Source organism: Leuciscus leuciscus, assembly GCF_965113295.1.
Source record: "Leuciscus leuciscus genome assembly, chromosome: 7".
Lineage (NCBI taxonomy): Eukaryota > Metazoa > Chordata > Actinopteri > Cypriniformes > Leuciscidae > Leuciscus > Leuciscus leuciscus.
In genome coordinates, this window is record NC_138731.1 from 15,032,345 (window position 1) to 15,055,195 (window position 22,851).

General features: G+C 40.5%; 2 long non-coding RNA genes across 8 annotated transcripts; one reads left to right on the plus strand and one right to left on the minus strand.

The window, feature by feature from the left end:
* Positions 1 to 3,798: 3,798 nt before the first annotated feature.
* On the minus strand, positions 3,799 to 21,328 carry LOC309502484. Its single transcript, XR_014207327.1, has 3 exons — positions 20,420 to 21,328; positions 5,029 to 5,063; positions 3,799 to 4,727 (listed from the first exon to the last, which is right to left on the minus strand). It is a non-coding gene; the product is annotated as an uncharacterized lncRNA (long non-coding RNA).
* On the plus strand, positions 10,679 to 19,210 carry LOC309502483. Of its 7 annotated transcripts, none has more exons than XR_014207320.1 (8): positions 10,679 to 10,999; positions 11,101 to 11,156; positions 11,572 to 11,639; positions 11,903 to 11,969; positions 12,182 to 12,263; positions 12,608 to 12,738; positions 18,965 to 19,053; positions 19,133 to 19,210. It is a non-coding gene; the product is annotated as an uncharacterized lncRNA (long non-coding RNA). The 7 variants fall into 7 exon arrangements; XR_014207321.1 differs by having other exon boundaries at positions 12,223 to 12,263; XR_014207322.1 differs by having other exon boundaries at positions 11,903 to 11,958.
* Positions 21,329 to 22,851: the final 1,523 nt, after the last annotated feature.

Sequence of the window (22,851 nt, forward strand, 5' to 3'; positions counted from 1 at the left end):
TAGATGCATTTGAGCTTTGGTTACTTGCAGAGTGCTGGTTTTTGTCATTAGATTGTGATTGTCTGCGTTTTATGAAATAGGGTGGAGGTCTGCCTCTGCCCAGTGACCAACACTTTTCCTCTGTATGGCCTGTTTTGTGACAGGAATTACAGAATCTGTTCAGTTTGCCACAGTGTGGCTGTCACGGTAAAACTTAAGAAAACGAGGAAAAAACTCAAGTGCAGAGGAATGGTTTAATAAACAAAAGAACAAAGTAAAACAAACACCCACGAGGGGGAAAACACAACTAAATACAAAACAACAACTTCAAAAACAAACATACCAGAAGGGTCACGGGAGAACAGGAGACGTGTACAAGACAACGATCCGACACAGACAGCAAACACAAAGGAACTTATAAAAGGGACAAATCAGGCAGGTGATGAGGAACAACAGGTGGGGCAAATGAAACCAATAATGAGATAACAAGGAGGGTGGGGTCAAACAGTGACAGGAACACAAACACCACATGTGCTACACGAGACAGGACAGGCATGTGACATTACCCCCTCCTTAAGGAGCGGCTACCAGACGCTCCACTAGGGACGGGAGGGACAGACCAGGGCGGAGACCTTCCCTCGGGCGGCCAGGGCGGAGACCCTCCCTCGGGCGGCCTGGGCGGAGACCCTCCCTCGGGCGGCCTGGGCGGAGACCCTCCCTCGGGCGGCCAGGGCGGAGACCCTCCCTCGGGCGGCCAGGGCGGAGACCCTCCCTCGGGCGGCCAGGGCGGAGACCCTCCCTCGGGCGGCCAGGGCGGAGACCCTCCCTCGGGCGGCCACGGCGGAGACCCTCCCTCGGGCGGCCACGGCGGAGACGACCCCTCGGACGGTGGAACTGGCACCACCGGCTCAGGCACTGGAACTGGCATCACCGGCTCAGGCACTGGAACTGGCATCACCGGAACTGGCACTACCGGAACTGGCACTACCGGCTCTGGAACAGGAACTAGCACCACCGACTCAGGAACAGGCACCATCGACTCAGGCACTGGAACTGGCACCAACGGCTCTGGAACTGGAACTGGCACCAACGGCTCTGGAACAGGAACTGGCACCACCGATTCAGGAACAGGCACCATCGGCTCAGGCACTGGAACAGACTCCACCGGCTCAGGAACTGGAACAGACTCCACCGGCTCAGGAACTGGAACAGACTCCACCGGCTCAGGAACTGGAACAGACTCCACCGGCTCAGGAACTGGAACAGACTCCACCGGCTCAGGAACTGGAACAGACTCCACCGGCTCAGGAACTGGAACAGACTCCACCGGCTCCGGCTCAGGAACAGACACTGGCTCCGGCTCAGGAACAGACACAGGCACAGGAACAGACACAGGCACAGACACCACCGGCTCAGGTTCAGGAACAGACACAGGCTCGACGGCGGCCATCTTGTCAGGGAACACAGGCTCGGCAGATGTGACGTGAACACTCTCGGCGGCGGCCATCTTGTCTGAAGACACAGGCTCGGCAGACGTGACGTGAACACTCTCGGCGGCGGCCATCTTGTCTGAAGACACAGGCTCGGCAGACGTGACGTGAACACTCTCGGCGGCGGCCATCTTGTCTGAAGACACAGGCTCGGCAGACGTGACGTGAACACTCTCGGCGGCGGCCATCTTGTCTGAAGACACAGGCTCGGCAGACGTGACATGAACACTCTCGGCGGCGGCCATCTTGTCTGAAGACACAGGCTCGGCAGAAGTGACGTGAACACTCTCGGCGGCGGCCATCTTGTCTGAAGACACAGGCTCGGCAGACGTGACGTGAACAGTCTCTGTAACGGCCATCTTGTCCGAAGACACAGGCCCGTCAGACGTGACGTGAACCGCCTCTGGCTGGGCAGACGTGACGGATCGCTGAGGTGGTGCAGGCAGTGCGAGCAGGATCACCGGAACAGGGACCACCGGAACAGGGACCGCCAGAACTGGGACCGCCGGAACTGGGACCGCCGGAACTGGGACCGCCGGAACTGGGACCGCCGGAACTGGGACCGCCGGAACTGGGACCGCCGGACTCGGGACCACCGGAACTGAGGTCACCGGAACAGTCACGGAGGGAGTCTTCCTCTTCCTCCTCCGTTTTGAGACCACTGGAAGTGGGGCCACTGGAACTGGGACCACTGGAACTGGGACCACCGGAACTGGGACCCTCTTCCTGGCCTCTCGCTCCTGAAAGCGAGCGAGACCCTCCACCATAGCCACAAAAGTACTGCTGTCAAATGCCCTTCTAAGCACCCAATCCATGGGCTCATCAAGGGCGTAAAAGAAAAGGTCCTTGAGGGGCTCTTCATTAAGTCCCAGTCCCTCTGCTGTACTAAGGAATTCGACCGCGAACTTCCTTAGGTCAGCTCCCTGCTGGCGGAGCGCAAACAGCGCCTGAACACGAAGAATGCGTTCATACTGTGGGCATGAGACAGGGGGAACAAGTGGATGCTGGGAATTCCTCTGCTGAGTCTTTGACATGGTCGGATCGTTCTGTCACGGTAAAACTTAAGAAAACGAGGAAAAAACTCAAGTGCAGAGGAATGGTTTAATAAACAAAAGAACAAAGTAAAACAAACACCCACGAGGGGGAAAACACAACTAAATACAAAACAACAACTTCAAAAACAAACATACCAGAAGGGTCACGGGAGAACAGGAGACGTGTACAAGACAACGATCCGACACAGACAGCAAACACAAAGGAACTTATAAAAGGGACAAATCAGGCAGGTGATGAGGAACAACAGGTGGGGCAAATGAAACCAATAATGAGATAACAAGGAGGGTGGGGTCAAACAGTGACAGGAACACAAACACCACATGTGCTACACGAGACAGGACAGGCATGTGACAGTGGCTTTCTGAATTCTCCTGCAGATGGAGGATCTTCATGACATTCTAACACAGCTACCTCATCATGCATTTGTTTCCGTGACTCAATTCTTGTTGCCCAGCTAACTATACCTTCGAATGTATTTTGTGCTGGAGAAGCACCACACATGAGTGATTGCTGTACACGCGGCCCTGCATTTGTAAGCAGGAATTCAAGGAGAATTACATTGTTGTGGTTAATACCTTCAATTCCAGAATACTCCTCAAAAAGTTCAAACATATTTTCTGCATATGTCTCAAACGATTCTTCAGTACTCTGTTTCCGATTGAAAATCAATTCCCATCCAACAGGACTACAACCACGCAGCTCGCGAAGGCATTGTTTTAGTCTATTCAAGATTTCGCTCTCAGGCTCATTTTGATGCATTGACTGCACAATGGTGCCTGTCATCAAAACTGTGGTATCTTATCCCAGATAGCCACTGGACGCTGTAACGGAACAGGGCCGCAACCGCAAAACGATAGAGCCGGGTCTGGCACGCATCCGCCTCACGGACTCGTTCCTGAGTCCAAACGCACATCGGGCCGAAGCCGTTTCTGGTCTGTTTTTAGGGGTTGTTGCGGATATGTGCCAGCGCCGATCCAGCACCGCCTGATCATCCCGTTACAGATGCGTAACGGGTGCGTGAAACGATTCCGCCTACCGGAGCTGTGCCGGATGTGTTACGATTCCACTTAAATCACCACTGGATTGTCCTTTTGCCTTATTTTCGGCATTTTTGTCAGTTAGGGTATCATAGTAACCTATGCTACCTAGGCATACATAAAGTTATTTTATAATAATGCTCTGTCTATCTACAGTAATTATCTTATATAGTTTTTCTGTGTAAAATAACTATGAAGTTATGTATAAAAATGCAATAAGTACATACATTCAAATATAAAGTTTGTATATTTACAGTTTTAATTTTTGGTCAAAGTTGTGAAACTAGACCTGCAATCTCTAATTAAGTACTTAATAATAGCAAATGTACAGTGAATTTCTGTTAAATTAACTAAACATACAAGTACGGAATACCTGCACACTTACAGTATTCATTAAACAAACACTGAACATCAAGATACGTGAATGATAGGAAATACAAGCTTAGTATAGAATTTAGAACATGTAAAAATATCCACATTAAAAGGCAATTGCTGTATGCCTTTATACTCTAATATAACTTGTTTTAAACATTTACAATTACATTTTTTCCAAAGTGACTTAAAATTAAGAGAACAATAGAAGCAACAAGTGCAGTGACAAGTCCCAGTTAGTGTAGCACAGTGCACAAATTATTTTTTTATTAAAACAAAGATTTAGTATTATTGGGTCAAGTGTTTATGAAAAGATGGATCTTTAGCAGTTTCTTGAAAATGTGTTGAGTTGGGCAGGTCATCCCACCAGCAGGGAACAGTCCAGGGAAAGGTCAGTGAAAGTGATTGTGTGTCTCTTTGGGATGATGGCACCACAAGGCGCCGTTCACTTGCAGAACACAAGCTTCTGAAGACACACAGATCTGAAGCAGTGAGTTTAGGTCTTGCTGCAGCATCTGGATCAGTTGCAGAGGTTTGACTGATGCTGGAAGAGCTGCAATAGTCCAGTCTGGATAGAACAAGAGCTTAGACAAGGAGTTGTGTGGCTCCGATAGGAAGGGCCGGATCTTTCTGATGTTGTATAAGGCAAATCAGCAGGATCACACAGCAAGGATGGTTTGGCTGAAACCATAAGCAGTTCTGTCTTGGCAAGGTTGAGTTGAAAGTCATTCATCCAGCAAGAATTTTCCATCAGGTAGGCTGAGATGCAAGCAGCAACCGTCAGATCCTTTAGCTGGAATGAAAGGTAGAGATATGTGTCATTAAGTGATAGGAAAAGTCATGTTTCTAAATGAAAAAGCCTAGTTACGCTACCAACAACAACAAAAAAATTAAATAGATGGGTGGAATCTAACACAATCGTGGTCTTACTGTAGTAAAACCAAACCTTGTGCAGTGGCCTCACAAGGATCAAATGAATATTCATATGGGAAAATATAGTATAAAACAAATTACATTTTCTGCCACTTTTAGTGAAATCATATGGAATCAGAAGACTCGGCCATTACAATATTTTAAATTACTTCTTCCCATACCTTGTTTGCCATGATAATTCTGCTTTCCACTTGACCTGAAATCACAAAAAAAAAAAAAAAAAAAAAAACTCAGTATTACATTTACACATGTAAGAATATGTTCCACTGAGACAATGCAAAACCTAAACTGACTATGATCTGGAAGCTGAGCAGGAAAGGCTAACAGTGAAGTTTTGAGCTGAGACACCTAACCTTAGGGGTGTAAGTTAACTGTCTGTTCATCTGGATCAATGCAATTTTCATAACCAATGATCAAAAGTATCCTATGAAAAAGGCTACTATGATGACCCCAGGCCATCCAAAATGTAGATACGTTCATTTCTTCATCAGAACACAAACATTCTATCAACTTTTATTTTATAAGCCTAATATATGCACATATATGCATTCTAGATAGCTACGTGTTGGCAAGCAAGCAGATGCAGCCAGAATATGCAATTTATCATGTTGTGTTCATATTCTAGTCTCATGTGCTTTCCTGTATCAAGTACAGTATTTACTGAATTCGTTTTCTTAACAGTCTTGAGATAACGTTAGCCATGTTTAACCCTTACGAAAATTAACTATGGTTTAACCACAAAGAAAAAAAACAAGAAAAAAAACATGGTAGGCCAGCTAGGCCTATTTGTTTTTGTAGTATAACTGTGGTTATTAAAAATGGTAATAAAAATTGGTTAGTTAAAACCGAGGATATTTTTTAAGAGAAGAATTTTCAGGAGAGGGGGTAAAATCTTTGCGTGGCAGGGGGAGCTGCCACTCGACCAGTCACGGATATATGCGCCTGCCACTCGACCAGTCACAGATATATGCGCCTGCCACTGCGTTATATGCGCCCGCCACTCGACCAGTCACGGATATATGCGCCTGCCACTCGACCAGTCACGGATATATGCGCCTGCCACTGCGTTATATGCGCCCGCCACTCGACCAGTCACGGATATATGCGCCGGCCACTCGACCAGTCACGGATATATGCGCCTGCCACTGCGTTATATGCGCCCGCCACTCGACCAGTCACGGATATATGCGCCGGCCACTCGACCAGTCACGGACATATGCGCCTGCCACTGCGTTATATGCGCCGGCCACTCGACCAGTCACGGATATATGCGCCGGCCACTCGAACTTACACAATATGTAAGGTTTAAAAAACAAAACAAATGCAGCGCGCGTCTCGTGGCTCTATTAGCATCGCGCCGGCCATACCAGCCACACAATCTCTCACTGTTTACATCCATCAGACACTCCTTATGATACACAAAAGCACACATACAGTGCAATACATATCTTATTTACCTATTTCTCATCTTATCTGTTTTTTTATTTGATCTTTTTACCCGTAGGCTATGGGAGCGCGCTCGTGGCTATAAGCGAAGCGTCGCACCAGCCACACGATCTCTCGCTGTTTACGGCCACTACCAGCCACACGATCTCTCACTGTTTACATCTTTCAGACACTCCTAATGATACACGAGAGCACACAGACAGTACAATACATATCTTATTTACCTATTTCTCAACTAAATCTTATTTTTTATTCGCTCTTTTTACCCGTATATGGGAGTGCGCGCTCGTGGCTCTATAGCATCGCGCCGGCCACTACCGGCCACTACCAGCCACACAATCTCTCACTGTTTACATCTATCATTCCTAATCATACACGAGAGCACGCAGACAGTGCAATACAGATCTTATTTACCTATTTCTCATCTAAATCTTATTTTTATATCGCGATGCTGAGCTACCGTGAAATGATAGAAAAGACAGATGCATTATCTGTGTTAGTCAATTCGCTTCATTCGCGCGAACTGGACGCGCCCGCGCCGCAGGACCTCTAGACGCGCGTAAACGCGTCTTTACATTGAAATTTAAATCACTCGCGCCAGACGCTCAAGAGTGAGTGAGTAATCAAAAAACCTTTGCTTTAGCCTCAATTGAGTGAAACACCGTGTGTAACTTCGGCCATTCTCAGTGGCGTGACTCTGGGACACTAACTCTGCTTGTCATCATTAGAAACAGATAATCAGATTGTGATGTTTATTCCCGCTTCAGTAATATGCTAAGATGCCTTCCTTTCGAAACACGAAACACTGCCCAGGACCTGCAACCGTCTCGCAAGTGTTGATAGGCTATTACTCGTGAGGTGTAACCAATCAGATAGCGCCGTGGGCGGGACATTGAGCAAGTCTGCAGAGGCTGCGGCAGCTATATCTAAGTAGCGCATTTTTAAATAAAATTGACTTTAATCAAACCACGGATCCGTGATAATTAAGCAGAGGCAGGGATACATTGACCAAAAAGGGGGAAATCCCACGCATCCCCCCCCCCCGGCAAATCACACCCTGTAGCCTATATATTTATTGTGCATGTGAGGAACGTACAATGCAAGTGATCGCACAGAAACCATGCCACGATTGTATTGCTATAGGCTATATATGTCTTCTATATATGCTTCTTATTTATTAAATCAAGGGAATTGTTAGGTCAAACATTGATTAAAATGAATATACAATTACACAAAATTAATCAGACTTTAAAAAAAATACTTTATACAAAACTTAATGGAGTGGTCAAAATCATTCTTCAGAATGTCTATCTGAGTATCAGGCAGCTGCAACAGTCAGAGATCGTGTGGCTGGCGCGGCACAGGTCAAAAGAGCGAATAAAAAACAAGATAAGGTGAGAAATAGGTAAATAAGATCTGTATTGCATTGTCTGTGTGCTCTCGTGTATCAGTAAGAGTGTCTGATAGATGTAAACAGTGAGAGATCGTGTGGATAGTGGCCGTAAACAGTGAGAGATTGTGTGGCCGGTAGTGGCCGGCGCGATGCTATAGAGCCACGAGCGCGCACTCCCATATACGGGTAAAAAGAGCGAATAAAAAATAAGATTTAGTTGAGAAATAGATAAATAAGATATGTATTGCACTGTCTGTGTGCTCTCGTGTATCATTAGGAGTGTCTGAAAGATGTAAACAGTGAGAGATCGTGTGGCTGGTAGTGGCCGTAAACAGCGAGAGATCGTGTGGCTGGTGCGACGCTTCGCTTATAGCCACGAGCGCGCTCCCATACGGGTAAAAACTAAAAGAGCAAATAAAAAAACAGATAAGATGAGAAATAGGTAAATAAGATATGTATTGCACTGTATGTGTGCTTTTGTGTATCAATAGGAGTGTCTGATAGATGTAAACAGGGAGAGATTGTGTGGCTGGTGTGGCTGGTATGGCCGGCGCGATGCTAATAGAGCCAAGAGCGCGCGCTCCCATACGGGTAAAAAGAGCGAAAAGAATATAAGATTTAGATGAGAAATAGGTAAATAAGATATGTATTGCACTGTCTGTGTGCTCTCGTGTATCATTAGGAGTGTCTGATAGATGTAAACAGTGAGAGATCGTGTGGCTGGTAGTGGCCGTAAACAGTGAGAGATTGTGTGGCTGGTAGTGACCGGCGCGATGCTAATAGAGCCACGAGCGCGCACTCCCATATACGGGTAAAAAGAGCAAATAAAAAAAACAAGATAAGATGAGAAATAGGTAAATAAGATATGTATTGCACTGTTTTTGTGCTCTCGTGTATCATTAGGAGTGTCTGAAAGATGTAAACAGTGAGAGATCGTGTGGCTGGTAGTGGCCGTAAACAGCGAGAGATCGTGTGGCTGGTACGACGCTTCGCTTAGCCACGAGCGCGCTCCCATACGGGTAAAAAGATCACATAAAAAACCAGATAAGATGAGAAATAGGTAAATAAAATATGTATTGCACTGTATGTGTGCTTTTGTGTATCATAAGGAGTGTCTGATGGATGTAAACAGTGAGAGATTGTGTGGCTGGTATGGCCGGCGCGATGCTAATAGAGCCACGAGACGCGCGCTGCATTTGTTTTGTTTTTTAAACCTTACATATTGTGTAAGTTCGAGTGGCCGGCGCATATATCCGTGACTGGTCGAGTGGCCGGCGCATATAACGCAGTGGCAGGCGCATATCCCTGCTGAAAAAAACAATAGAAACCATTACAGAATTGCTAATGGTTTTAATGGTTGTATTGGAAACTGTATTGGTTTTAATGGAAACTGTAATGGTCTTAGTGGGTCTCTATTGGTAATTTACTTTTTTCTATTGGTGGCATATTTTGTCTATTTGTCTGTATTGGTTTTAATGGAAACTGTAATGGTCCTAGTAGGTCTCTATTGGTGATTTGCTTTCTTCTATTGGTGGCATGTTTTTTCTATTGGATACCATTAAGGACCAATAGAACACCTTTGGCAACTTATAGGTTACATGTTGGTATCTACTGGACACCAATATGAACCATTAAGTCTCCAACAAATGTAGTGTTTTCTTTGGTTTGATGATATTAATATATAATTTGTTTGTCACTGATTTCCTGGACTGTTCCTATGTTTAAGTGACAACTTTCACAGTAGAACTGAAATTCTACTTTCTCACAACTGTTTTTAAACACTCTGTTAAAAAGATACTTGGATCGAGGTACAACCTCTTGCCCAAACAATTTATTTATCAACTGCAGTAAATCATGTAACTGGCAGCCAGTTATTTTATGCTTTGCTGCATGGCTCATAATCATGAGCATGGCCTCAGGTTTTGTGGTAGTTCCTGTGGCAGTCAAAGCAGTGTCCATGTCAGGCTGTAGGTCAATCACTGACAGGGGATCAGGAGTGTTCTGCTTCGTGCTGCCTGTCCTATGGTCTATCTCTGACTCTGACTCTGTTCCACTGCATGCCTTTAAAAGCAACATCTCTGTTTAAGGTATGGTTGTGTGTAGGTCTGCTCATACACATATTCACGTAGGTTCATAGTTATATATATCACAAATAATGTATTTTATAATATTGAAATGTATATTTGAACACTAGGCTACTGTTTAACAACAGTACACAATATGTAGCACACTGCTACAAGCTATTCAAAATGCTTTTCTTAAAGTTTTTAAATAACCTTTTAAAAATAGGCTCTACAAAAAATAAAATGACAAAGAAATATGAAACTTATGACCACTGTCTCATCTGTTTCACTGTAATACTTTTATTTAACAGGTATATGTTGTGTGAAGACTTTTATTTTGATATCCGATGAGAATTCTTCTCCTTTTCTCTGGGTTTTTATTTATTTATTTGTCTATTAAAAATCAAAAGTTATTCTTCAATAAGTATGTCAGACTTTGCTGGATCACCTCCGCCGTATGTAGGCTACTAAAGTTTTTCTTTTTCTTTTTTAATAATCAAATTTATTGAAATAATCGAGACAATCCTACTGGATAATAAGCTCGATAGCGTAACGTTACCCGTTACATTGGCTGTTTGGCTCTCTTCCTCGTCAACATCAACACCTGGCCCCCCTGCTGAAAAATCCAGCTAAAACCTGCTTAAGCTGGTTGGCTGGTCTTAGCTGGTTTAAGATGGAAGTAGCTGGTTTTATCTGGTCTCCCAGCTGGCATGTATGATGAAGCTGGTTTCCCAGCCTGGACAATTTGGTGGTCAGCCTGGACAAGCTGATGAACATCTTACACACACACACATACATATATATATATATATATATATATATATAAATCACATATATATATATATATATATATATATATATATATATATATATATATATAATAATAATGTTTCTTGTTTTATTTGCCATTGTTATATAACGCAATTATTAGTATTGTAACAAAACCTGGCATATAAACTGGGGTCTGACATTTTGCACATGAATGGGTCATAGACCTACACAATGAGTTTAAAATTCATGATTTAATATTAATGGTATTTTAAATGATGTTATATGTTTTAATTCTAGATGTTTATTTAAGTGCTGCGTGACTTTTAAGTGTTTTAATGCGCGTGAACATTCAAACACTGGAGCGAGCGCGTCACGCGAGAGCAGATGGAAACGGGGAAACGTCATCAACTGACAAACAGCAAAACTCGCGTCTCTCGCTGTTGTTTTCACTGCTTTCAGGTGAGTTTAGTCAACAAATTCACACAAATAATACATACAAACGTCCCTGACACCTTTATTACGTGTAATTGACGCGCTTCTGTTGAATATTTACTTTATAGAAATGGTTTTGTGTCTTCAAAAAAGTCCGTTAGCATCTCAACCGTTTTCAGAAGAGGTAAGTTAGGCCTAATTTACGTTAAGTTAAGGCTATAGACTGGAGCTCTTGTTTATGAAAATTTGGGGGTTTAAGTAACCACATCTTTGTGTAGATAACAATTTTTGATAGTTTTGTTTTGCTGGTAAACGTTAATTTGTCAATGGGTGATTGGAAGTAAGCTAATTTATTTAACCTAAAAGAATGCACTTTACTGTTAATCAGTGACGTCACTTTATTTCACAATACATTATCTTAAGAATTATTTATATATATATATATATATATATATATATATATATATATATATATATATATATAATTCTTTCTCTTTTCTGCATTTCAGCTCTGCTCTAGCTTGTAAATGTTCTATTGTAAATCCCATGTAATATTGTTGGCTCTGTGACAAATTGCATGTTGTTATGTTCTAATCTAGATCATCATGCTGAAGGCCTGCTGCACCCCCGTCCAAGAAAATCTCCACGGCTATGAACCATATGACTAGTAAGCAAAACCACCTCAAACATACAGTGCACTACTGTTCAAAAGTCTGGGGTCTGTAAGATTTATGCTTTTGAAAGAAGTCTCACATTTTAAAATCATTAACCCCAGGTCAGATTGTCCTTGAGAAGCCTGTAGGCTAAATAATCAGATAAATAATAGGCGACAAATATAATGTTATAATGGTCGTAGTTATAATAATTAATTTAACTATTATGATAACAGGATATCATGGTCATTGGTATATTTTATTTTTATTTCTCTAGGTCTGTTTTGAATTATGTTGGCCAATGAGACAGGCACCATACTGTCCAACTCAGGGGTATTTATTTTGTATGTATTTTTTACTGATAAATACTTAAATTCTTTTTACTTTTAAATGCTAAATGTGGTTCAGGCACGCAAGTTATTTTTCACAGATATCTGGCCAGCTGTGGCTCATACTCTTAGCCTTTAAAATGTCTGAATTTATATCCCGAATGCAATATCAGGGGGTAAAGATATCATTAGAGTTCTTAAACTTATGGCTATGCTCTTGTTATCAGATGAGACATAATCCCTAGCGTTTGGCCCTGTGATTCTTCAGGACAAGACCTTGATGCCATCCACACTCAGTAGATGAAGAAGGTGAGTTTCACAATAGCTGCCACTATAGAATAACGTTATACTTGGTATTTTAACGTGACATGTTATAACAAGAATATCTATGGCAAGAGCTCTTTTCAGTCGCTGCTTTCTTTTCCTCGTGATCATTTTCTTTTTTTTCCCTTTGCAATCCTCTGTAAGAGTATGAAAAAGGACATATGCTGCACATTTGTGGTCGGTTCTCCCGAATTTAATTTACGATATATTCCTTGGAGCTTGGAGAGTATTCACTTAAACACAGTTTATGTCTTAAGTTTAAGCTTGTTGAATAATATGTCAAAAGAAATGCAATGGTCAGGATTATTGAGGGTCTTTTTCTTTGACAGCAGACACATGAGATGATGGCTGAAGTGAGTCAGTGAAGGAGAAGATCAAGATCTGGAGGAGGACATACAGTTTACACTTCGGGAGAATGACAAAGATGAGCTCCAGGGCAGATTCAGCCATCATTATAAAGGTGAGTTCAGTGTTTCCATGCTTAAGTGACACTGTTTAATAAAGCAGGTACATTATGTGTTATTTGCAGTGATGATTTTACTTGTTTTATTATTATTATAAGGTAATATTAAAGGTTAAAAATGACCCACGGTAATAGACCTGCACGATATTGCAAAAAAACTGATATTGCAATATTTCATTTTTTCTGCAATATATAATGCAATATCTCAATAAAAACTATTTCACCAAATGACTTAAATAGCGCTATTTGGAAATAATTTATCATTCTAGAATGATTGGTGTGATTTTGCAGGGGTTTGCATCTGCATAGAAAATAATAAATTGCAAGCATAGGTGTAAAAAAATGTAACAAAGATGTGAAATAAGCTTTGCCTCATATTCCAGGTAAGTCTAATTTAGGTACAGAAATTGAGTAATCAACTGTAAAATAACACGGCATAGTCTTTACATATCCTGGCTTCACAGAGGCCTATACTGCAATATCACTACCACAGATAGGTATGAATGATAAAACAATATGTTCATGGCTTTAATGCATCACATAATATGGGTGTTTATTATGTCAGGTTGTGTGTGTCTTACACCTGTTTTATGAGGACACAGTTTTTGGGGACATCATAAGAACATGTTCCTGATGTTTAACTTGACTAGAGAATCTCAGTGTGTTGTGTTAGTTTGACAGAATCCTGGTCTATGAGGACACCGTTTTACGGGGACACATATGGAATATTAGGAGGATCGATACTGATAACCAGGGCTTTACATTAACTTTTTTGCTCAGCCACACAGCATTTTTACAGCAAAAGTTGACTATGGCGTGCTAAAATTTAGGCTACTTGAACTAGATTTACAACCCTTTTAAATGTAAAACCACTGTACACACCCAAATCAAGACTACATAAATATATAACAATACAGGTCATTATCATAAGCTCTGATAAGGTTGTGTGTAAAGCTCCTTTTTTAAAATAAAACGATGTATTATATGTCGCCACACGCTCCACCGGCATACGATGTAACTCCAGCAGGGCAGCTAGCTGTCTCTGTTTCTGTGTTGTCGGTCACTAGCGCGCAAGCCCCAGGCAACACTGTGTGCATGTAATACTCATTAGGGCTGTCAAAATTTCTCAAAAATGACATTCGACTATTCCCTCTAAAAACAAAAAACAAATAGATTTCAATGTTAAGTCAATGTAAAGACGCGTTTACGCGCGTCTGGAGGTCTTGCGGCGCGAATGAGCTCGTCACGCTCTCTGCGCATAACGGTTTAAAAGAACAACAACAATAAGCAAATGTTGAGTGCTGATCTAGAGTTTTGTGCAAGCAATTTAAGGTCGCGACTCTTATATAGCAGGCTTCATTCAGTGATTGAAACAAATATTATTAACATTAATTGAAGTTTTACAGTATATAGAACCGACATTGAATGCTCCGAGCGAGCTGTGCTGTGGTAAACATGGAACTTTTCCTTGACATGAAACGGTAAATAATCAAACCAGTGTAAGCCTGCAGTGCATGAAACTGCTGTATCTAACCTACCTTATTCATGCAATATCTATTCAGTCAGTACAGTAGCCTACACTTTAGTAATGTTTGTGTTTAACGTTAACGCTTCTTCCTGTTACCTGTCCCTGACCCCTCAGGCAGCGCGCCCACTCGCAAAGCAGACAGCCGCGCCTCTGCTACCGCGGGCGTTTTTCCACATTCGTATATTTATTTTCACATCATCACATAGCCTTCACCATACCTAGAGATTGGCATGGAGTACTTTCCATAAGATCATCTCTCAATGCAAATCAAACCAGCTATTAGGCTAACTGAAATAAAACCATGTCAATCTCTAGGTATGGTGAAGGCTATGTGATGATGTGGGGCTATTTTAACTCGGCCATCCTTAAAAATATTCTTGTTTGCCGTAACCCGACCGACCCTGTCAATTTAGTACCGACCCAATTATTATTATTTTTTTCCCTTTTAGTCCGACCGACTTGCCGGTTGTAAACTTGCGTTAAGACCGACCGATTTTTTTTAACTCTTAAAACAACTAATACAAATGCAATAAAATAATATTAGTTAAGTATTGTGAATATAAATTGCCTAGACCTACATACAAGCATAAGCTACGTTCTTTCTTTTAAATAAAAACCCGTGGCGCGTCATCTATGATTATGTTTACACCATTGGTTAACGCATCACACTACAGCCTGCAAGCTAAGTTCGCTTCGTTTCATTCACTGTCAATGGTTCGCGCTTGGTAATGATGGCTGCGGCTTTACTCTAAAGATTATTTCATTTTTATATGTTGTTGATTAAAAAATAAACATGCGAGAGCGTGTTATAGGCTATATGTCATGTTTTAGTCAGATATGACGACGCTACTGCAACACACTCGCCGCAGATGAGAAGCTGCATCAACGTGCAAACTATCGCAAATCAAAGTGAAAGTAAGTCGCAGGCGCTTAACACACAATCATCTTCATTAAATGTAAAGAAACGAAATGATCTTACCAGGGCTGTTTCCGCTTTCTCTTATTGCGGGCTTTGATTCAGAAATTTTAGCTAATGATCAATAAAATAATGTATCTCGTTGCTTTCGGTGACGTGCACTCCATTAAATCTGCATATAGCGGGAATTGAAGATCGGATTTATATCAGCAAAAAAACAACAACACACATTTATGTAACCAGGGGCTCGTTCTTCGTACGTTGCTTATTACATCCGAGATCAAATGACACATCCAAGATAATATCATCGTGCTAATCATGATCTGGCTAACTCGGTTCTTCGAACACACTTGCCGGATAGGATTAGTATCGCTGGATTGAGTTATCTGAGATAATTGCGCGTTCATGCGCTGGGTTAAAAGGGGATATGTATCGATAGTAGAAACATTGATCAGCAACGCTGCTATTGGCTGTTCAGCATGGCCAAAGAGCGCGCACAGTTTTTCTCCGCAGCAGAGCAATAACTAATAGTCGAAGTTTATTCGGAATTTTAATGTTTTAATGCAAAACGCCAGGGAACACCTCAAAGTCTGCAAAAGCCAGGAGAGAGGGCTGGCAAAAAGTAGCAGACAATTTAAATCCGTTAGAAGTGGCCATGTTAGATGTTTTTTTATCACTTATTAGCCTATATTTTTGTATTTGAATAATTGCATAATTACTTTGTTCATTGTAATGTCAGAGTCACCACACTAGAACATGGGAACAAACAAAAGTGAAGTACAAAAATATTCTACATAATGGTAATTTTTTTGTTATATTATAGTCTCTTTTATAAAAGACACTGTTAAATAAATGGTTGGCTGTTTATAAAAGCAACCAAGAAAAAGGCTGAGAAAAAAAAAAAAAAAGAAAAAAGATCTTAGTAGCCTACACTGTAAAATAATTTTTGCTGCATTAAATTAAGGCTGTATAGTCATTTCAACTGTTAAATCTTGAGTAATGATGAATTGCTTTGACAAAACTAATAAACTTATATTAATGTAAAAATATTTTTCCAGAGTGTAGTTCATATAATGACATTGTGTTTTCCTCTTTTGTGCACTTTTACATAATACACCAACACTTGTATCTGTTCCCAAGAAAGTGGTGCTGAAATATGTGCAGTAAGTGGACATTTTTTTTATAACTTTCCAAAGGAAAGAAAGTATAAGACTTTGTAATGTCCATTTGTTTCCATTTCACTGGACAGTGAATAAACCCTCTCAGATAACTGTCATATGGAGGAACTAGCCTACCTGCAAGTGCATAAATAACTTTACTTAATTTATACTTGTATGCTTTATGGCAGCAATATAAGTGTCAGGATTCCACATCTCCAGAAAGGCCTACAGAAGAGTCTGCACAGACAGAGGAGACATAGGCCTACAGGTGGCCAGTGTATAGCCAACTTTTCCTTTTTATTTGTTGCATGAGGCATGTGTCTAATATCTCTTGTTGCAGGCACTTGAACACTGGCTTTTCTTTACAAAGAACAATTGAAATAAAACTCAAGGAACTAAGTATATTGGTCTTTTATTAAACTTTTCATTATATTATAATGAAAAGTTTTTTTGTTGTTTTTTTTTGGGCAATGTTGTGTAATATGGCACATGCAGCAATGTCACAGGCCCTGTCAGGTGTGCAAACCTCAGACTTATCAGACACTGAAATCTTCCCTTTAGTTAGCCAAAGTTCATTTCATTGCGTGCCCTTGTCCTGGCTACTGCATTGTAACTGGTTTGGGTCAGGGAATGGGGTCATAAAACACCTGTCTGCAGGCAGGAACATGTCATAATCACCTATGAAGAAATGCAGTTCTGTTAGGATCAGCATAAGTGTATGTAATACAGTGAGCTTGATATTTAATTGTGGGACTTTCCTCACCACTTTCAAATAATGTGCATAAATGTGAATCTCTGAAAATTCTTAAGTCATGCACAGATCCTGGCCATTTTGCTTTCACATTTGTGATATGGAAGATTTTAGTCAACTGACTTTTTTTATTTGATATAATATTATTAATCTGGAATATTAAGACTCCCAATAGTAACTGGGCTGCACATTTACATTGTGAACCCCCTTTCTGTTCACATAATCCCCTTCATTGAGGCCTTGATGGCAGTCTATGGAAGCCTATAGTCTATGGTACCAATCACGTTAGTGAAGCCTGAGTGACATACTGTAATCGGCATGGTCATGATTGCATGATCTTCATAAAAAATGATAGCCAAAAAAAAATAAAAAATAAATAAAAAACTGCTTTAAAAAAACTGCTTTACAACATTGGGTCTTAAAAACCTAAAACTGTTTTTTAAACCTAAAAGCGCCAGGTAAACTCCGAATGACACGACAGACAGCACTTTCCATCAAGTTCTCTGCTCCAATAGTGTAAAGGAAAGAGCCACTCGCAAATAATCATAGGGCAATGCAAACAGTTTGTGCTGTAGTTAAAGCCCGACTCCGACAAGTCGAAAATAATGTGCGTTTCCAACAAATTAATAATGTAAACGACAATCTCACGAGTCACGAGAAAAAAATTTCAATCTCAGAAAGTGCACTATCGCGCTGCGCTGGACTTCCCGTATCAGCTCCGCTTATGAAGCCGGGATCTAATCCTGTTTACATGAAATAAGCCTGCTCCCGAGCAGGTTCAAGTTTGCGCACCTGTTGCTATGACAGCAAGTCCAGGATGAGCGTCGAAGAACCAAACAATCCAAGATCATGCCAAATCGTCAACAATCAAATCCAGCTAACTGAGTTAGCGACGTACGAAGAACGAGCCCCAGGTGTAAATGGAATCGTTTTGATAAATCAGATTGGAATCCGATCTGAGAAAACGCATGAAGTGGCCTAGTGTAAACAGCCCCTAGACATAGGTGAAAAATGTATCCCGACCCGACCCCGATTTAAAAAATAAATAAAATAATAATATATATACTTTTTTATATTATTTTTTTATATATAAAAAAATATAGACCTACCTACCGTCCCTTTTTTTCTTTTTTTTTGCTGTTATTGCAAACCAAAATATTTTTAAGGATGGCCCAAAGGCCAAGGGAACTTTATCAGGATGCATAGTATCCTGGATCCATGAAGTAACTGGCCTTTAAAAATAAAAATCTGCCTGCCTCTATGGGAATTTAACATAGGGGTGTCCAGACTTATGCACCCTGTATTTTAAGGAAGAACATTTATTTATTTACGATACATTATTCATTCACAAAGAAAATTGGTGTCCTTAAAGGTTGGATTTTTCCTATTTTTTTTTAATTAAGGCATTAAGTTCAATTTCCAAAAGATGATTTTTTTATTCCTCTTTTTTAGTCAACTTTAGCATGGGTGTCTAAACTTATGCATAGCACTGTAGTTACTTACAGCTATATGACATTTTCTTGAATAGTTTATATTTTGCAAATATTGTACACTGGACCAAATTCTTAATAAATAAAAGCATTTTTACGTTAACTTTATTTATATATGTGACCTTAAAGTAATCCAAAAGTAACCAGATTACATTACTTTCATATTGTGGTAGTTGGATTGTTACTGAATACTTTTTTTAAAAGTAATTTGTAACTGTAACAGAATACATTTTTAAAGTAACTCTGCCAAGCCTGCCTGCTACCTATTGGTGCCAACTAATCAGTAAAACCAATATAATGGTCGACCTCTACTTTTAAATTAGCTAAAATGGTCTTATTCTGCATATTAATGTTTTTTTTTGTTGTTGTTTTTTTCAGGATCTAGGACATGGAGTCATGATACCCACAGAAAAATGGGTATCAAAGTATGCCCAAAGATGTTGGATGAATATATTTAAATGTATAATGTATGTATGGATAATCTTATGTACTGGTAATGTGGTTTAAGAGGTACATTGTTCTAATGAATTCTCCTTCTTTTTGCAGGTCTAATCAGTCAGCCCCAGTGAAGCCACACAATGTAAAAGAATAACTGTGAATCAAATAATAAAAATGTAATATTAATGTTTTGTGTCAGATGTTTATTTCCAGCTGGGTTGAGTAAAAAAGCAGGTCTTAATACTATAATTTTTATTTCAGGTGCAAGTTTGTTCTTTGCAAAACAAAACCTGAGCTGTAAGCTATTGAAAAGTTGGTGTGAAGTTTATATCAATTGTGTATAATAGTAGTTATAATTCACATTCATTTATTAAAAATATAATTAATGTCCTAATTATTAACAGCTAAAAGCATTAAACCTACAAATCTTAGCCAATACAAAACTGTAATGGAAACCATTAAATATGTGCAAATCAAGACCAATACAAATTTGTAATGAAACCATCAGAACCAATACAAAACTGTAATGGAAACCATTAAATATGTGCAATTCAAGACCAATACAAATTTGTAATGAAACCATCAGAACCAATACAAAACTGTAATGGAAACCATTAAAATACAGACCAATACAAATTTGTAATGGAAACCCTTAAAACCAATAAATCCTAATGGAATTTGGCCCAAAACACACTACGTAATGGACTCCACTTGGTAATGGTTTTAATGGTTAACGGCTGATGGTTTGTAATGGTTTTGTAGTGGAAACCATTAGCAATTCTGTAATGGTTTCTATTGTTTTTTTCAGCAGGGATATCCGTGACTGGTCGAGTGGCCGGCGCATATATCCGTGACTGGTCGAGTGGCGGGCGCATATAACGCAGTGGCAGGCGCATATATCCGTGACTGGTCGAGTGGCCGGCGCATATATCCGTGACTGGTCGAGTGGCGGGCGCATATAACGCAGTGGCAGGCGCATATATCTGTGACTGGTCGAGTGTCAGCTCCCCCTGCCACGCAAAGATTTTACCCCTACAGATTTTCAGCTTCCAGACAGTGATTCAAAATGTCCCGCCATTTAAGAGATTGATTTACTGACAGATACTATCGCGTATTAACGAAGATTTTATTCACAATTAAACGGACTTTGATATGTATAACAAGTCTACGAAAGCTTGTTTTAGGTCTTTTGAGGTGTGGGTTCAACTGATCTTTCTTAAAACAGATGGAAAATGTAAAGACGCATGCTACATTTTCAGTGTTTTGCCCTCCAGCTCTCGCCAGTTATGACAGAACATAATTTAAGAATGCTAACGTTAGCTTGAAAACTGTAAACGTAACACAAATGTAATATAAAATATCGTTCACATGTAACTTAGTATATGAGACTCTTACCTCAGCCGGTGATCGGTTGGCATGATGTCCGCTGACGAACAAGGCTCACAGAAAAGGGTGTTATTTCCAAAGAATCCAAACGGACTGACAGACAACAGCTCCTGCTCACGGCTGCTCTTGACGAACACGATTGCTTTGAACCACTGTTGATCTCACAGTCTACTTCACGAGAGTAGACTGAATTCAAATCTCCCGCTTGCCCAAACTCGATCCTGATCAGCTAACGTTAACCGTTGTGGGCGGGAGTAAACAGCGGAAAAGTAATGGCGGCGAATTTGAATCTGCGTCATCTCGCGCGCGCGCGCGCGCACTCACACACACACAAAGCCCTGAATGTGCAGCAACGGCAAATGCCTTTTATTTGCAAATATTTGCTGTATAATGACAAAACGGTAAAAATCTGTAAAAAAAATACAGACAATTACTTGTAAAATTACACTTTTTTTTTTACAGTGTGTGCTGTAACGGACCTGTTGCTGTATAGTTTTTAAACACTGATAATATTGTTCAGCTTAATGACAATGCATTTATCTCATGCTCTAAGATAGAAAAATAAATATGCAGACAGGTAACCATGTTGTTTTGAAAATGTTTATTCCACGGAGTTCTTCACACAGTTTGAGAAAAGTATTTCGGATGTGGTCCACATCAGGTAGTCTCTGTCAAAACAGTGTTGGCTCAAATCTGTTTTGCAGATATGGGCCAGAGCAGTTTTTAGCCCTTTTTTAAATGCAGTCGGCTCAGATATGTATCACAGATTCGGGCCACACCAGTGTAGCCTATGTGAAAACAGTATCGGCTCAGATTCATATTGCAGATCTGGACCAAATCAGTGTCAGACACAGCTAATGTCTTTCGGTTACCTATGGGAAAAGTGATCTGGGCCAGATCTGTAAAATGATATAAATACTGAACTGATGGCAGTTAGATTGTTTAAGATGAAACCTCTGTCTGGCACGGATCTGGTTCACAATCAGAAAACGTCTCTAAGATAGAAACGGAGGCAAGGGGCTTAAAACGGATCCGTGCCAAATGTAATTGCTATCTGGGATAGTTCAGAACATCTGGAATTGAGCTGATAACAATTTGCCAAATATCTTTTGGTTCGAGCTGAAATGCATGTTTTAGACTAACAATGTGTCTCCACCATGGTTCGAATGGCCCTTTCAAAGGGAACGGTCCGATCTCTGCTTTAAACAAGCTACATTCAGTTACTGTTAAAGGACGCCGAATGGTTGACTCTGTGCCGTTTGGGTGCCGTATCACCTTAAGGGCAGAAACAGGCACTCTTTTCATAACTTTATCACATGCTTCATCTGTCTGTAAAGATACAAGATTATTAGAGCAGGCTGCCTCATCTAAGAAGTGTACATTTTTAGCCCAATCACTGTTAAGCTTGTTGGGAGACTTGCTTTTAGCATTTAGCTTAGCCTTAAGATCTGCAATGGTGTCTTTGTGATTTTTACACTTTTTAGTCAGGGCTAACAGCTCAGCTAGTAATTTATCTAGCTGTGTTTGAAGATCTTGAATCTTTTCCTCAGACTTTTGTGCCTCTGCATTTTTAGAATGCACTTCTTCACATTTAGCATTCATAAGCGAAGATAGAAATTTTGTTAACTCATTTAGCCGTTTATAACTTATGAAGTTTAAAGCCTCAATTATTTCACCATGTTTTGATTTCTTCTGTTTACTACCCACTGTTTTCCACCAAGTGAAAATTTCATTGTCAATAGCATCCATGTTAAGACCTTTTCTACTGAGTTTGTACAGTGTAGGCTGAACCTTTTCGGCCCATAATGTAAACAAGACATGATCAGTACACATGATTTCACAATAATGGGCTTACAGTTAATTTTCCCAGATTTTTGACTAGATAGTCTTCTTTCTAAAAAAGATCTATCTCCATCCCAGCATATAAAATACTTTAGGGGTTTACTTCTCAGAGGAACTTAAATAAGCCAAATTAAATTGAATTACTTAATTTAATTCCATCTGTGTCAAAGTTTAAGATTTTTATGGAATATAGAGTTTGTCAAGATTAGTTTAGGTTTAGTATAGGATATTAATGTTTTCAATGTGGCTTTTGGGCCTACCCAGCCAGTGAGACGAAACATGGTTTAAGCGTTTGGACGCAGCATGGCTTTAGCCTTTAGCATTAGCCTTGGGCACAGCATGGCTTAGCATTGACAATAGCACTTAGCATTAGCCTTGATATTTGAGTTTTAGCTTGTAAATCATATCATCCTGTTTTCCCCAAATTTTCTTTTCATAAACAATGCATCGATCTGCCTTTTTTATTTATAAAATCACGTGTTTTCCGATCTTTTACAAACTTAGATTTTTCTTTCTCTGTTTTCTGTTAGTTTGCTCATTCTCTTCGAGTGTTGCTGGTTTCAACAATGGCCGGAAAACATGCGCCTGATTTTAAAACT